The sequence below is a fragment of the Bos javanicus genome, chromosome 16 (genome assembly GCF_032452875.1).
Source record: "Bos javanicus breed banteng chromosome 16, ARS-OSU_banteng_1.0, whole genome shotgun sequence".
NCBI lineage: Eukaryota > Metazoa > Chordata > Mammalia > Artiodactyla > Bovidae > Bos > Bos javanicus.
Genome location: NC_083883.1, coordinates 27,270,211 through 27,285,732, shown reverse-complemented (window position 1 = coordinate 27,285,732; position 15,522 = coordinate 27,270,211). Strand labels below are relative to the sequence as shown.

Here is a 15,522-nt window from a genome sequence, read left to right as displayed (position 1 = left end):
GATGCCATGATCTTCGTTTTCTGAATGTTGGGCTTTAAGCCAACTTTTTCACTCTCCTCTTTCACTTTCATCAAGAGGTTTTTTAGTTCCTCTTCATCTGCCATAAGAGTGGTGTCATCTGCATATCTGAGGTTATTGATATTTCACCCGGCAATATTGATTCCAGCTTGTGCTTCTTCCAGCCCAGCATTTCTCATGATGTACTCTGCATATAAGTTAAATAAGCAGGGTGACAATATACAGCCTTGACATACTCCTTTTCCTATTTGGACCCAGTCTATTGTTCCATGTCCAGTTCTAACTGTTGCTTCCTGACCTGCATATAGGTTTTTCAAGAGGCAGGTCAGGTGGTCTGGTATGCCCATCTCTTTCAGAATTTTCCACAGTTTATTGTGATCCACACAGTCAAAGGCTTTGGCATAGTCAATAAAGCAGAAACATGTTTTTCTGGAACTCTCTTGCTTTTTTGATGATCCATCGGATGTTGGCAATTTGATCTCTGGTTCCTCTGCCTAATACAACTTAAATCAAGGAAGGTGTGCCAAAGTTACCCCTGGCTTCCCAAATGGTGTCCTCCAAATCCAACCCAGCTTGGGACTTGTACATCACATGTCACTCACTTCCCCTCACTGCCTGCCCCCCATCCTAACACCAACACACACTCACACACTAGCTGTTGTCATCCCAGCTTCTTGGAGCCTCTCTGATCTATGAAAATGAGCTTGTCTTACTCAAGAATAGCATTATTCTTATGCACACACACACACCCACTCTGCCCCTTTCTTCTGGAATGTTCTCCCATCACTGCAATCCATCCAGCCCACCAAGCCTCCTTGGATGCCTCCAACCCCAAATTCTCTCTCCCTTTTGTGCAAACTCTTAGTGCCCTATCCATCTTTATATTTTTTTAATTTCTTACTAGTTCCTGCTTCCTCTGAGAGTTGTGAGCCTGTCTGGCCACCCACCCCTCTGGGTAAGCTCCATGACAAAACGTCCTGTCTTACATGTCCAGCCCTCATTGGCCATAACAAGCCCAATACGGTTTCCAGACCACACAAGCCTTGCCCAGCTACACGTGTCCATACTTCTTCCTCCCCTGGGAATTCCTTCTCCCCACCCCACCCCCCACATCTGCCTGGTGAATTTCCTAGCACCACCGTTCACTCCTTGTGACCCCACAGATTTCTGACACAAATACATAACATTGCGTAATGCCTGTGGATATGCAGAGGCAACTAAACTGTGACCCCTGAGAGCAGGGACCTTGTCTTGTCATCTCTGTATCCTGAGCTCAGTATGCTGCCTGATCCAGTTGTATAGCTGCTAAGTTGTGTCCAACTCTTTTGTGACCCCATGGATGGTAGCCTGCCAGGCTCCTTTGTCCATGGGATTTTCCAGGCAAGAATACTGGCGTGGGTTGCCATTTCCTTCTCCAGGGGAATCTTCCCCACCCAGAGATTGAGCCTGTGTTTCCTGCATTGGCGGCCGATTCTTGAGCACTGAGCCACCAGGGAAGCCCAAGAGTATGTGGTTAATAAATGCCTGGTGAATGAATGAAGCTCATTGTAAGGTCTCCCTGGTGTCAAAGCTGCTGCTATTAAATGTGTTGCTGGTGAATTTGAGATTCTTTCTTCGTTGCAAAAGAATTTGGAGATGAAGCAGAGAGGTTAAGAAAGTAAAGTGAAAGCTTATTTAAGCAAGAATACACTCTGAGGGAGAACAGGCAGACAGGGGAGGAGCTGTCACACCAGGCCTCTTTGGCAGGATGGTTATGAGGGGCATACAAATGAAGGAGTGGAATAGTCACTGGCGAAGGAAGTCATATTTCCTGATTTTCAGCCCAGCTCTATTTTCCGGAAGGGAGGGGGGATTTTTATCCCCTTTTAGCTTAGATTGGAAGTGTCATGGCCATTGGTGCATGTGTGTGTGTGTGTGTGTGCGCGCACGCGTGCTCAATTGCTTAGTCATGTCTGATTCTTTGGGACCCCATGGACTGTAGCCCACCATGCTCCTCTGTCCATGGGATTTTCCAGGCAAGAATACTGGAGTGGGTTGCCATTTCCTCCTCCAAGGGATCTTCCCAACCCAGGGGTTGAACCCGAGTCTCCCACATTGCAGGCAGATCCTTTGCCATCTGAGCCGCTAGGGAAGCCCTGGTGCCTGATGAGTACTTCTTACCTGTAAGCTAGTATTATCATAAGTAGAGCACAGTGAGCAAAAGGTTACATTTGGATGCAGGAGATTCTCACCTGTCCCCACCTTTCTTTGTCTGTTGTTGTTGCTCAGTCACTAACTCATGTCCCACCCTTTCTGACCCCATGGACTGCAGCATGCCAGGCTTTCTTGCCCTTCACTATCTTCTGGAGTTTGCTAAAATTCATGTCCATTGAGTTGGTGATGCTCTTTAACCATCTCATCCTCTGTCATCCCCTTCTCCTTTTGCCTTCAATCTTTCCCTGCATCAGAGTCTTTTCCAATGAGTTGGCTCTTCACATCAGGTGGCCAAAGTATTGGAGCTTCAACTTTAGCATCAGTCCTTCCAATGAAAATTCAGGACTAGTTTCCTTTAGGATTGACTGGTTTGATCTCCTTGCAGTCCGAGGGACTCTCAAGAGTCTTCTCCAGCACCACAGTTCAAAAGCATCGATTCTTTGGCACTCAGTCTTCTTTGTGATCCAATTCTCACATCCATCCATGACTACTGGAAAAACCATAGCTTTGACTATATGGACCTTTGTTGACTAAGTAATGTCTCTGTTTTTTAATACACTCTCTGTGGCTCTTCATCTGTTATTCGGACCTTTATCACCCAGAAAGAGTAGTTTCCTGATAGTCTGGAGGTGTCCTGCTTTCCTTTATCTGCCTGAGGACCCCCACCGTTTAAAAGATGCGTGCTTTCCTGCCACCTGGCCCCTGCCCCCATTTCTCTGCTCATACTGAGCTACCTGCCTGCTGTAACAGATCCTCCTCGGAGGGGCAGGGCAAGGGCCAGGAGAGCGGGACATCCATGTGGACTCTGAAGGGATAGGAGACCACAGGCTCTATGAAACCTACTGAACTTAATTTCAGATGACAGGGCATGGGTGGCGTTCCTCCACTATTAGCCAGGAACTGGGCTCAGTTGGAGGGATGAAGGGATGGGGAAGGAAAACAGTGAGAAGTTTCTCAGGAACCTCATACTAAGAAATACAGCAACACAAATACTAAAAATAAAGTGTCGCTGCAAGTAACATTTATAACCACAACTCCAGAAGAGGGCAGCAAGGCCACTTTGTCTCGGTGAGAACTTCCCTTCCGCACCAGCAGGAAGCAGCTTTATACCTGGTACCCTTTTGCTTTGGGTGACCTGCACGTTGACTCTCTTTTCCAAGTGAAACCCAGGACATGTGAAATGACAAGTATGCATGTATTTATAGGGACAGTAATTTGAAACACAACATTTGACTTCTGAAAAGAGTCTATCCCACAGCCTATTCTAATTCTCTTATTTAAAAAACACAAATGAAACATATTGAAAAAATGCCTTTTGAGATTTCCGTACAGAGTTGTCGCAGGGTCTATTCACATCGTATATCCCAGCCGCCGTCATCTTCTCTTCCACCACCAGGCTTAGCAGTTGGAATTCTTTTTGAGGCCGTTTTTCCAAGTCTCACTCCACAAGAGTTGCAGCATATATGGCAACAGAAGAGACTGGCAGCACGGTGTTGAGATGCGGCGCAGTGGGGAAGAATCCACCTGACAATGCAGGAGACGTGAGTTCGATCCCTGGGTCAGGAAGATTCCCCTGCAGGAGGAAATGGCAACCCACTCCAGTACTCTTGCCTGGGAGATCCCATGGACAGAGGAGCCTGGCGGGCCACAGTCCATGAGGTCACAAAAGAGCTGGACACAACTGAGCACGCACACACGTTGAGATGTGGGTACTGGGTGGTCCTAGAAATTCAGAGTGAGGCCTCAGTCAGTTGGTATATTCCACACCACATGGGCCTTTGGAGTCACTCCTATATAGGGGGAACTATTCAGTGTAAGAATGGCGAGAGCTTGCTGTCTTAATTGAGATGAATCTGGAAACTTTACAACATCGATTGGGGATCCTGACGACTTCGAAGAGAATCGCACCCATCATCTCAAATGCATACAACTGACTCTGAAAATTTCTTGTTGGCCCCATGAATCTGCAGTGAACAGTTCTTAGATAGTCTTGATATAGTGTAAAGTACATGTAGTTGGGAGTTTTAAATGACAAAATAACTGTCCTGGGAGGGTAGAAGGATGTGGAGCACAAGGGTAAGATAGATAAATGCTCACCTTCCACGATATAAAATCAATATAAAGTGTCTAGAAAGTTATACCAAGAAACAGCACTCAGAGTGTGAATTTGGAAATATAAAAATGCCAGAGGGAAAAACTAGACAAGTTCATGGTGATTGCCTGAGGGAGTTTGGCCTCATTCTTTCATTGGGACTGTCTAGAAAAGCTGGCAAAACTGTTTTTTAAACCTATTGAAAAGGCACTGGAGAAATGTAAGGCAGAAGGTAGGGTGATGATGCAGGAGAAAGATGTGAATCAATTGATATCAAAAGACTGATTAATTAATTAATGTGATTGAGACCTATTCTTCAAACAGAGCATCAGAGAGCAAATAGGCAAATGAGAGTATGGAAGAATACATGAATCTGTTAAGCAGTCACAGCCAAAATATGAAAGCTTTTCTGAAAATCAGTAAGAAAAAGACAACACAAAAGAAAAATGGATAAGAGACTTCAGACTTTCACTAAAAGATATCCAGTGTCCAAAAGCAAATGAAAAGATATTCAAGCTCCTTTAGCCGTCATGGAAATGCAAATTAAAACCACACTGCAATAGCACTACACACACCCCAGAATGGCTAAAATTAACATGACTGACAGTATCTAATATAGGCAAAGAGGTGGAGCAGTTGAAACTCTCCTCTGTTTTAGTGAGAGAAGTTAAATTGATGTATTTTTTAAAATTTGGAATATAGTTGCTTTACAATGTTTTAGTTTCTGCTGTACAGCAAAGTGAATCAGCTGTATTTACACATATATCCCCTATTTTTTGGATTTCCTTTCCCTGGTGGCTCAGACAATAAAGAATCTGCCTGCAATGCAGGATACCGGGATTCAATGCCTGGGTCAGAAAGATCCCCTGGAGAAGAGAATGGCTACTCACTCCAGTGTTCTTGCCTGGAGAAACCCATGGACAGGCTCCTCTGGAGTTCATGGGCTCACGAAGAGTCTGACATGACTTTCGCTTTCCCGTTTGGATCGGCACAGAGCATTGAATGGAGTTCCCTGTGCTATACAGTCAGTTCTCATTAGTTAATTGGATTTTTTTAAAATTTACACCCACTGTATAGCACAGAGAACTCTACTTAATGCTCTGTGATGACCTAAATGGGAAGGAAATCCAAAAAAATAGGGGATATATGTATACATATAGCTGATTCACTTTGCTGTACAGCAGAAACTAACACAACATTGTTAAGAAGCTACTGCTTGGGGCTGGTGCACTGGGACGACCCAGAGGGATGGTATGCGGAGGGAGGAGGGAGGAGGGTTCAGGATGGGGAACACATGTATACCTGTGGCGGATTCATTTTGATATTTGGCAAAACTAATACAATTATGTAAAGTTTAAAAATAAAATAAAATTTAAAAAAAATAATAAATAAAATTAATTTAAACATTAAAAAAAGAAGCTATACTCCAATAAAAGGATAAAAATAAATTTAAAAAGACAAACAAAGATACAAATGCATGCCATTATATATGTATAACTGAATCACTTTGCTGTACAGCAGAAACCAGCACAACGTTGGAAATCAACCATACTTCAATAAAACAAATTAAAAAAAAAAGCAGTCCCCTGATAATTACCAAAGTTCAGTCCCTGTGAATGTGCCCTATGACACTATGATTCTACCCATAGCTAGAAATCCATGTACACAGGCACCAGAAGACAAAAATGTTATGGTAGCATTCTTTGCAGTAGCTGACATTAGAAGCAACCCACATATCCATCAGCCATAAAATAGATAAATAAATCATGGTTATTGAAAACTCCACAGAAAAGCTATTAACTGATTATAGCTACATGCAACAACATGAATGAATGATTCTCACAAAAATGTAAAGTCAAAGATGTGGGGCATAACTGTATTACATACTGAGTGACTCCATTTTTTAGAAATTTCAAAAAAGCAAAACTCATGTATGAGGATAGTGAGAATAATGATTACCTCTGAGGAGAAGGAAGGGGAGCGTTGGAGGGGGGCGACCCAATGCTGGTTATGTTCCATTGCTCAACCTGGGTGATGATATGGGTGTGGCCGCTTTGTGACAATCCTTTTTATCTGCAGCAAGTAATTTGTTCACTTTTCTGGATGGTATTACTCCTCAATAAAAAACCCCAAATACCGTATCTTTGTTAGAGTTTCACCTCTAAGTTTGTAAACCCAACCAGAGGATAAACACAGTTGACCTGGCTCCGGGAGCTTAGGGAGATGGAAGGAGGATGGAGTAGGAGAGGGGACTGCAAACCTTTTATTATGAGTCTTTGGTATTACTTCATGTTCAACTCTATGCAAACATTTCAATAATAATACTTTGGTATAGACAGAATAAACGGTCAACAAATGCATATATAAAATGCAGATAATAATTTCTGCCTTGGGAAGCAAATAGAGAAAATAGAATTAGCCAGAATTTCAAAATTAAACCACCATCAACGAAAAGCAACATTCTTTCAACTGTTGAATATACATAATATTCACATGTATATCACATATACATCACGTAAACATCACAATATATATGGTGTTTTGCTCAATTTTATTTTTCTTATTATTAAAGACATTTTCATCTATTTTCCTGAGCAATGAACTATTTTCTTTCTCCAGGGCCACAGTAACTTCCATTTAGATAGACTCATTAAGAAATGAAACATTTGTATTTTCCAGACAATTCCATGGAAGGAACTCGCTAGGGCTCTGTGGTCCCCTCAGGGCCCCACGGGTCCAGGCAAGTATGACAAAGTAGCTTTATTCCTGAAAGTTGGAGACCAACAGGCTGCAGATTGTGTTTCTTTTCCCAGTACAGACCCTGCACCTCTGCAGGCCCGTGTTTTCCCGTCTCCTCCCCGGGAAGGTCACCTCACTGAGACGTGATAAAAAGCAATGACATCATGTCTCATCGGGGGCCCAGACCCTTCAGGAAACAGGTGCTTTGGTGGAGTGGGGGCTGGGGCAGCTTTCTGCTGCCCCGACCTGGGTTTGCCGCTCAAGCAGCCCCCAGGGCCTAACGCTGGAGGTCACTTTCATGGTTTTTCCAGTGACCTGGGCCATTTATGGGCTCCCAGCTCTTTCTCCAGCTGTAGCTGTGTTGTCGGGCCAGCTTCCTTCAGGTCTGCTGGTTGTGCCAAGTCTGCAGGGATTTGCAAAAATAAGTCACCAGTGTTTCACTGGTCCACATGAAAACAAGAGAGCTTTTTTGGAGAGGGGACCACTGCTGCTTCTGGGGAAGACTTTCAGTGTTAGTGCCCAACAAAGGAGGGAAAGCTGGTGTGGAGGTTCCCTGACTGCAGCCCCCAGGGGAGCTTGGGGCAGGAGTTCCCCAGCTAGCACCCCTCCTAGAGATAGTCGTGGGAGTCACTCGGCTTGGAATCGCAAGACTGACTTACAGTCCTGGCTGTGCATCCTTTCACACTTGGAGCTTCAGAATTTGGTTTGTTGTGTTTCTTCCCCCAGGATTAAAAGGTATATAGAAACAAGTTGCACAGTTCTAGCACAAAATAAATGCACACTCAGTGGTTGATACAGACAAGGTGACATTGTGTAAACTGACCATCTAGGTATCTCTGGTTCCTTGAATCTACGTACCTTTCCTCTGCTCTGACACCCCATTCCTTTTTCCTTGGGCGAAACTGACATCTTCGGAGGTCTAGGCAATGGTTCTGGAAATCTGAGAAGGAAATTCACTGGGCTGTCTTTTTTTTTTAAACGTACGATAAAATGGACAAATCCAAAGTGTATACTGCAATGTATTTTTAAATTTTTTGATGATATTTGGTTATCCACTCAGTTTTTTATTGAAGTATGGTTGATGTATCAATACTATGTTGTGCTAGTTCCAGGTGTAGAGCAAAGATGATACAGTTATACACATATGTGTATTTTTTCAGATTCTTTTCCATTATAGATTATTACAAGATATGTAATATAGTTGCGTGTGCTGCTGCTGCTGCTAAGTCACTTCAGTCGTGTCCGACTCTGTGCAACCCCAGAGATGGCAGCCCATCAGGCTCCCCCATCCCTGGGATTCTCCAGGCAAGAACACTGGAGTGGGTTGCCATTTCCTTCTCCAATGCATGAAAGAGAAAAGTGAAAGTGAAGTCGCTCAGTCGTGTCTGACTCTTAGCGACCCCATGGACTGCAGCCTACCAGGATCCTCCGTCTATGGGATTTTCCGGGCAAGAGTACTGGAGTGGGGTGCCATTGCCTTCTCCTATAGTTGCGTGTGTTATACAGTAAATCCCTGTGGTTTATTCAGTGCATTTTGACAGTGGTCTGCACCTATGTAATCACTACCTCAGTCAAGATGTAGAGTATTTACATCACTCTGGAGAGTGCCCTCTTACTTTTCCTTTTTTTTTTTTTTTTTGCCAGTACCCAGCCCTTCCCCAACTCAGATAACCACTGTCGTGATTCCACCAACACTGATTAATTTGCCTGTTCCTGAACTTCAGGTAAGGAGAATGTTCAGTCGATCTTTTGCATCTGACTTCTTTGACTTATAATTGTTTGAGATTCTCCACAGTGTCACATCTCTCAGTGTTCGTTTTTTTCACTGCCTTGTATGGATTGCCCACAATTTATTTATCCTGTCTCCCTTGGAGGTTTGTTGTTTCCAACAAACTGGCTTGTTTCCAGTTACTTGCTACTGTGAATAAAGCAACCATGGGCCATTCTTTTACAGATGTTTTTTTGTGGACGAGTTATTATTTCTCTTGGTAAATATTAAGAGTGAAGTTGCTGGGTCATAGGGTAGGTGTATGTTACTTTGAAAAAAACTGCCAAGCTGGTTCCAAAATAGTTGTAGCATTTTACACTTCTGCCAACTATGTGTGAGGCTCCCGTTGTTCCAAATCCTCACCAGCACTTAGTATGGTCAGTCTTTTGTGTGATAGCCTTTCTAGAGGGTGTGAAGTGGTATCTCATAGTGGGTTTGTTTGCATTTTCCCAATGACTCACATATTGCATACGCTTTTATGTGCTTGTTACCCACATACATATGTTCTTTTATAAACTGTTCAAGTCTTGTATCCATCTTAAATGGGTTGTTTATCTTTTCATCATTGATCTGCAGATGTATTTTATCCATTCAGGTACAAATTTTCGTTGGACATGTATATTACTAATATTTTCTCATGATTTGCAGCTTGCCCCTCTATTTTGTTAACAGTACCTTTAATATTCAAAAACTTTTAGTTTTGATAGTCCAACTTATCCATTTATTTTATGGTTGGTGCTCCTATGTCCTATCTGATAAATATTAAGAAAGAAGTTGCCTATGTCAAGGCCATAGGGATATTTCTCTATGTTTTCTTCTGGAAGCTTTCTAGTTTTAGTATTTATATTTTAATCTGTGATTCCTATACTAGTCTGTGGCAGAGGGGAGTGCTAAATGCACTGCCTTATGGAGCTATTCTAGCTGAGATTGCATGAAGGCAGAAGAGAGCACTCGCTGGGCACCCCCTACAGCCTGTAGGTGGGGTAAGGGGGGTGGAAGGCAGGAGCCAGCTTTTTTTTTTTTTTTTTTTTTAATATTTACTTATTTGGCTACTTCAGATCTTTGCAGCATGCAGAGTTCTTGTTATGGTTAGGAGGCTCAGTTGCCCTGGGGCATGTGAGACCCTGGTTCCCCGACCAAAGATTGAACCCACGTCCCCCTACACTGGAAGGCAGACTCCCAACAACTGGACCACCAGGGAAGTCCCAGAACCTGGTTCTTGAGTGTGAGGGGGTCTCCTATCACCATGGCCAGTCACTGAAAGGAAACCATCACAAAAAATAAAAGAAATTCGAGTTATGGAGTGTTATTGGCTGAACTTCTTCCCTGAAAAACTCTTAACCCCCAGTACCTCAGAATGTGACTTATGGGAAATAGGGCCCCCAATCCAGTGTGACTAGAGTCTTTACAACAGGGAGAAATTTCAACACAGATACACCCACAAAGGCACCCTGTGGAGATGAAGGCAGAGGTCGGAGTGATGCTCCCAGAAGTCAAGAATGGCCAAAGACTGCCAGCAAAGCACCAGAAGCTGGGGGACACCTGGAACAGACTGTCCCTCCAGGCTCTGAGAAGGAGTCAACCCCACTGACACTTTGATCTGGGTCCTCTGTTCTCCACTGAGTCAATAAAAGTGTATTTCTTAAGTCACTCAGATGGTGGTAATTTGTCACAGCAGCCCTTTGGAAACTATCAAGTGGAGGATCGATTCTTACAGGGAGCAGTGGAGGGTAAGATGTTCTTGTCTGGGCTGATGGGTAACAAGAGCCTGGTTGTGCATTGGAAAAGAATTAGAATCTTCCCTTGATGTCTTAGCATCCCATTCCATGCCCTTTCACTTGAGCATCACTCTTGCTCACTCGTCTGCTCTGTAATTTTTAAATGAGTTTGTCTTTGCATTAAAGGAGCTGAGGCTATTTTTTTTTTTTAATCTCAAAACTGTCTGCATATGTAATGATTGACCCCTGCATATACTGTCTTTAGGTAACAGTGGCATTTCAACAGTGTTATCAGCCCAGCTTCTTGGACTCCAGGGAAGCCTCATGCTGGGTCAGCGTCCACAGTTAGATGCACTGCTCCTTTACACAGTTACACCCTGTGTGAGCGCTAAGATTTGGGGGCTGATGAAGGAAAAAGGCAATGACCACGAGGTGGCAGTGCACACAACGAGCTTCTTTAGATGGCGTTTGAACAGATTACCTGGGAGGGAGAGCCCTCCAGGGGACAGAGGCTGAGGGCCACCACCCAGAAGAGGGGAGGTCAAGGGCGCTCCCAGAGAAGGCAATTGAGAGCGGATCCCGTGTCTGGGTGAGGTCACTCAACAGCGCAGTGCAGAGCCTTTAGATAAAAGAGCTCTGAAAGGCAACCAGAGTGTGGGGTCTTTTAGCCTCAGCGTTTGTCTTTACCTATGGCCTGCAGGAGCTGAGTGCTCTTTCAAGACTTACAGGTTGTGCAAAGCAGGTAGGCACTAAGGGGGCAAAACAAGACTTATTTGGACTATATCTAGAGCCACTCAGAAGGGGTGTGTGTGTGTGTGTATTCATATATATACCTGAATCACTTTGCAGTACAGCAGAAATTAACACAGTGTAAATCAACCATGAAAGTGAAAGTGAAGTCGCTCAGTCGTGTCCGACTCTTTGCAACCCCATGGACTATAGCCTACCAGGTTCTTCTGTCCATGGGATTTTCCAGGCAAGAATACTGGAGTGGGTTGCCATTTCCTTCTCCAGGAGATCTTCCCAACCCAGGGATTGAACCTGGGTCTCCTACATTGTAGGCAGACATCTGAACCATCAACTATATTTGAATAAAATAAAATTTTTTTAAAAGCCAGTGGATGTGTAAAAATTTGATTTTGGTATGGGTGAATGTGGAGTTATGGGGTCTTTACCTCTATACAGAAGTCAACAACTTAGGGCCAATACACAGGGCCCATTTTTTAATCCATTTATACAACAAAATAGATGGAATGCAAGACTTGTTTGCCTGGCCTCCTTAGCTTGTTACATAGTCTCTACCACCATGAATGTTAATGTGGACAAGCCCTAGTGGTTGCCCAGTAAAGTGGACAATCTACTGCCCAAACTAACACAAATCCTTCACTGTCATGAAGACATGTAGAAGAAAAAGCAGTAATAACATCTAAGCACCCCCACAACCATGAGAATAAGATTACCATCACCAGGGTCACCACCTCCATGAGAAGTTCTTAGGCTTCTGCCAAGGGTCAGGACAGACCCAAAGTTTCAGGGCGTCAACAATGCATGAGTCAAAACCTCAGCTGACAAAGGACTTGCTTCATTGGCAGACTTCAATATTTCCATGAAGCAGATGACAATGTATTTGGCCAACAGACATCTGGTTCAATGGATTTCCAAGTTGGTTATAAAAATAAAAGGGAAATAATGCATCATATCTAAGTTGTCATTGATTATAAGATACTCCTTTATTTGATGCACCACTAATACAATTCTTAAAACTACCATTTAAATAGTGGCAATTGATAGTATTATGCATCCTGATTGCTCAATGTTAAATATGAAAAAAACATATTTTGGAATTGCTGAGATGCAGTGATACAAATTACTCCCTTGTGGATGAGACCACACACATCCTCCTTTTTATTTTTTCAATTTTTATTAAAATATAGTTGATATTGTCATGTGAGTTTCAAGTGTACATCAATGCATTCAGTTTTGTATGTATGTGTGTATATACATATATATGGCTTCACTGGTGGCTCAAATGCTAAAGAATCTGCCTGCAATGCAGGAGACCTGGATTCAACCCTGGGTCACGAAGATCCCCTGGAGATGGGCATGGCAACCTCCTCCAATATTCTTGCCTGGAGAATCCCCATAGACAGAGGAGCCTGGTGGGCTACAGTCCATGGAGTCCCAAAGAGTTGGACACGACTGAGCAACTAACACTTTTCCCCTTTGATATATATATATATATATATATATATATATATATAGGAACTTCCATGACACACTCTCAACCCAGAGTTCAGACTCTGCCCTGAAAACAAAGGCATGTCACTGAAGGGTTTTAGAGAAGAAAAGACATGACTAGGTTAGTATTTTGAAGAAATAATCCTGCTGCAGTGAGGAGGAGGGGTTGGAAAGATACAACCCGAGGACATAGGACGTTAGTTCATAGACTTTTAAAAATTAAAAAATAAAAATTGCAGGAACTCAGGCAAAAAAGAATGAGGGCAGAGGAAATAAGGCCTCAGCAAGTGGGACCTCAGAACCCTGATCTGAGCTGGAGGTGGGTGGCTGGGATTGTGGAGCGAAGCAGGAGGGGCAGCCCCATGTGGCCAAGTGAAAAGCATGTGAAAAGCCCAACAGAAACCACTTTAGGCCTCAGTTTTCTCATCTGTGAAACTGAGATAATGTTAGTTCTGAATTCCCAGGCGCTTGCCCCAGAACCTGGTGATTACATATCAGGCATTCATGACGTGTCTGCTGTTGTTATTTCAACACCCAGGGGCCAGTGAGAAGCAGGCGGGTGGAGGCACGTGGCTTGGACTTTCAGCTGACGCTGTCTCCGGCAGTGCGGGGCCCCCTTCTCTGAAGGCCCAGAGGAACCATTAAGGATATGGATGGAATTTACCCAGAAGGGAGGGATTCGAACTTGACTAGAGGAGCAGAGGAGTCAAGGATGACGCCCAAGATTCTGGAGCCACTCTCTTATCACAGAATGAAGATTGGGCTGTGGACAAGATACCTGAGAATCAGAGGGCCCGACACTGAAGGGCTCCAAGGGGCTTCTGGAGCTTTGGGAAGAGGCCTAAGGTACTGATGCTGCTTTGGACATCATCAGTAACGAGGGAGAAGTTGAGGCGAAGAGTGCAAGTATATGGACGGTGAGCAACCCCAAGAACAAGGACAGAGCTCTGGGTGACACTGATATCTGAGGGGTAAGTGGAAGAAGAGATGCTGGCGAGGGGCCTAAGGAGGGGTGGGTGGAGAAAAGGGAGTAGACGCGGGGAAAGCAGCAGCTCAGAAGTCAGGGGGCTGGTCCTGAAAATGGAGACACGTCAGGCCACTGTGTGGTACATGGATGGATGTGGAGGAAGGTGGATAGATGGATGGATGAGTGGACAGATGGATGTGTAGGTAGGTGGGAGGATGAATGGAAGGATGAATTAGATGGATATATAGCTGGGTGGATGGATGAATGAATAGATGGTTGGCTGGCTGGATAGCTGGGTAGGTCAGTGGATGGATGGATGAATGGGTTGGTGGGTGGTCATTATCAAATGCTGTATGAAAATCCCATAATAAAATAAACGATAAGGACCTACTGTATAGCATAGGGAATGATATTAAGTGTCTTGTATTAATAACCTGTAATGGAAAAGAATCTGAATCACTTTGCTGTACATATAAAACTTTATGAATCAACTATAGTTCAATTCATGCGAAGAGTTGACTCATTGGAAAAGACTCTGATGCTGGGAGGGATTGGGGGCAGGAGGAGAAGGGGACGACAGAGGATGAGATGGCTGGATGGCATCACTGACTCAATGGGCGTGAGTCTGAGTGAACTCCGGGAGTTGGTGATGGACAGGGAGGCCTGGTGTGCTGCGATTCATGGGGTTGCAAAGAGTCGGACACGACTGAGCGACTGAACTGAACTGAACTAATAGTTCAATTTAAAAAGAAAGAAAATCCCATAAGAGGAACCCTGGCTTTGGTTATGTAGAGGTCACTGGTCAGAAAACCACAAGACAGTTGTTTGTGGGATGACTAGTGAGTGAGAGAGTGTAGATTGCTCTAGTAAGCAGCTTGGCTGTGAGGGGCAGAAAATACAGAGTATTTAGGAGGGAGATGTGCTAAAGGGAAGGTTTTTATTCAGTTTGAAGATGAAGCACCTTCAGGTGTAGACATGCTCATGGAAAGAAGACCTAGTAGGGAGGGTAGAGCTGTGGAGAAATTAGAGGTCTGTGGTTGGGGGTAGGGAAGAAAATGGGCAATGACAGGGTTGGGGGAGGGTGGGAGGAGGTAGAAAATGAGAGTGGGGGAAGGGAGGGGGGTGAGACCAGGCCAACTCATAAACCTCTATGCAAGTATCTATGGCTGTACTTACAGACAAGGCCATAAAGATACATTTGAACTTGGAAGAAACAGAAGTCAGATACAAAAAGGATTAAAGCTCGCAATCTTCCCCGAGCTGACTCCTTCCCTGAGTCAGTAAAAAGCATTTAAGCTGTTTTGCATTTAGGCTTCTAACCCGTCCCTTTTAGCACACAGCACAATGTATTCACGGCTGAACCGGCTCCTTGATTTATGCATCCTTGAGAAACTTTCTTCAGCCGTATTTTCAAAGACTATAATGTGCGCCAGTGTGCGTCATTTCATCTTGTTGAAAGTTGCAGCTGGGAAAATGAAGCCATGCAGATTTGTAATGGAAAGAAATGCTCACTTCTCATAGAAATCTGCATGTGGAGGGGAACTGATCGTGGATCTGGTCTGTGTTTTGTATGTGTTTGTCAGACAGCAGCAACATTGACATCACAGCAAACCCTGACAAATTCTTTCTCCCCACAGCTCCCTCCTCGTTAATTGCAGTTAACTTTCATGGAAAAATTTTTCCTTGAAGTCTTCCACATTCTGACTCAGTCTCAGAGTAAATCGTTTTGGGGGAAAAAGTGAGCTAAAATTGCTTCAGCTGTTTTTGACTGATGGGATGTTGGAAAACA

The 15,522-nt window shown here is 43.9% G+C and overlaps 1 protein-coding gene across 4 annotated transcripts in view; it reads left to right on the top strand.

The window, feature by feature from the left end:
- The window catches only part of TLR5 (toll like receptor 5), a 42,786-nt gene extending 27,670 nt beyond the window's left edge, over positions 1-15,116 (top strand). Inside the window, exons 3-4 of one of the 4 annotated variants that reach the window (XR_009729888.1) lie at positions 8,687-8,766; positions 13,305-15,116. The gene's annotated coding sequence lies outside the window, so the exon portion shown is untranslated. The other 3 variants (XR_009729887.1, XR_009729885.1, XR_009729889.1) reach the window with 3 other exon arrangements.
- Positions 15,117-15,522: the final 406 nt, after the last annotated feature.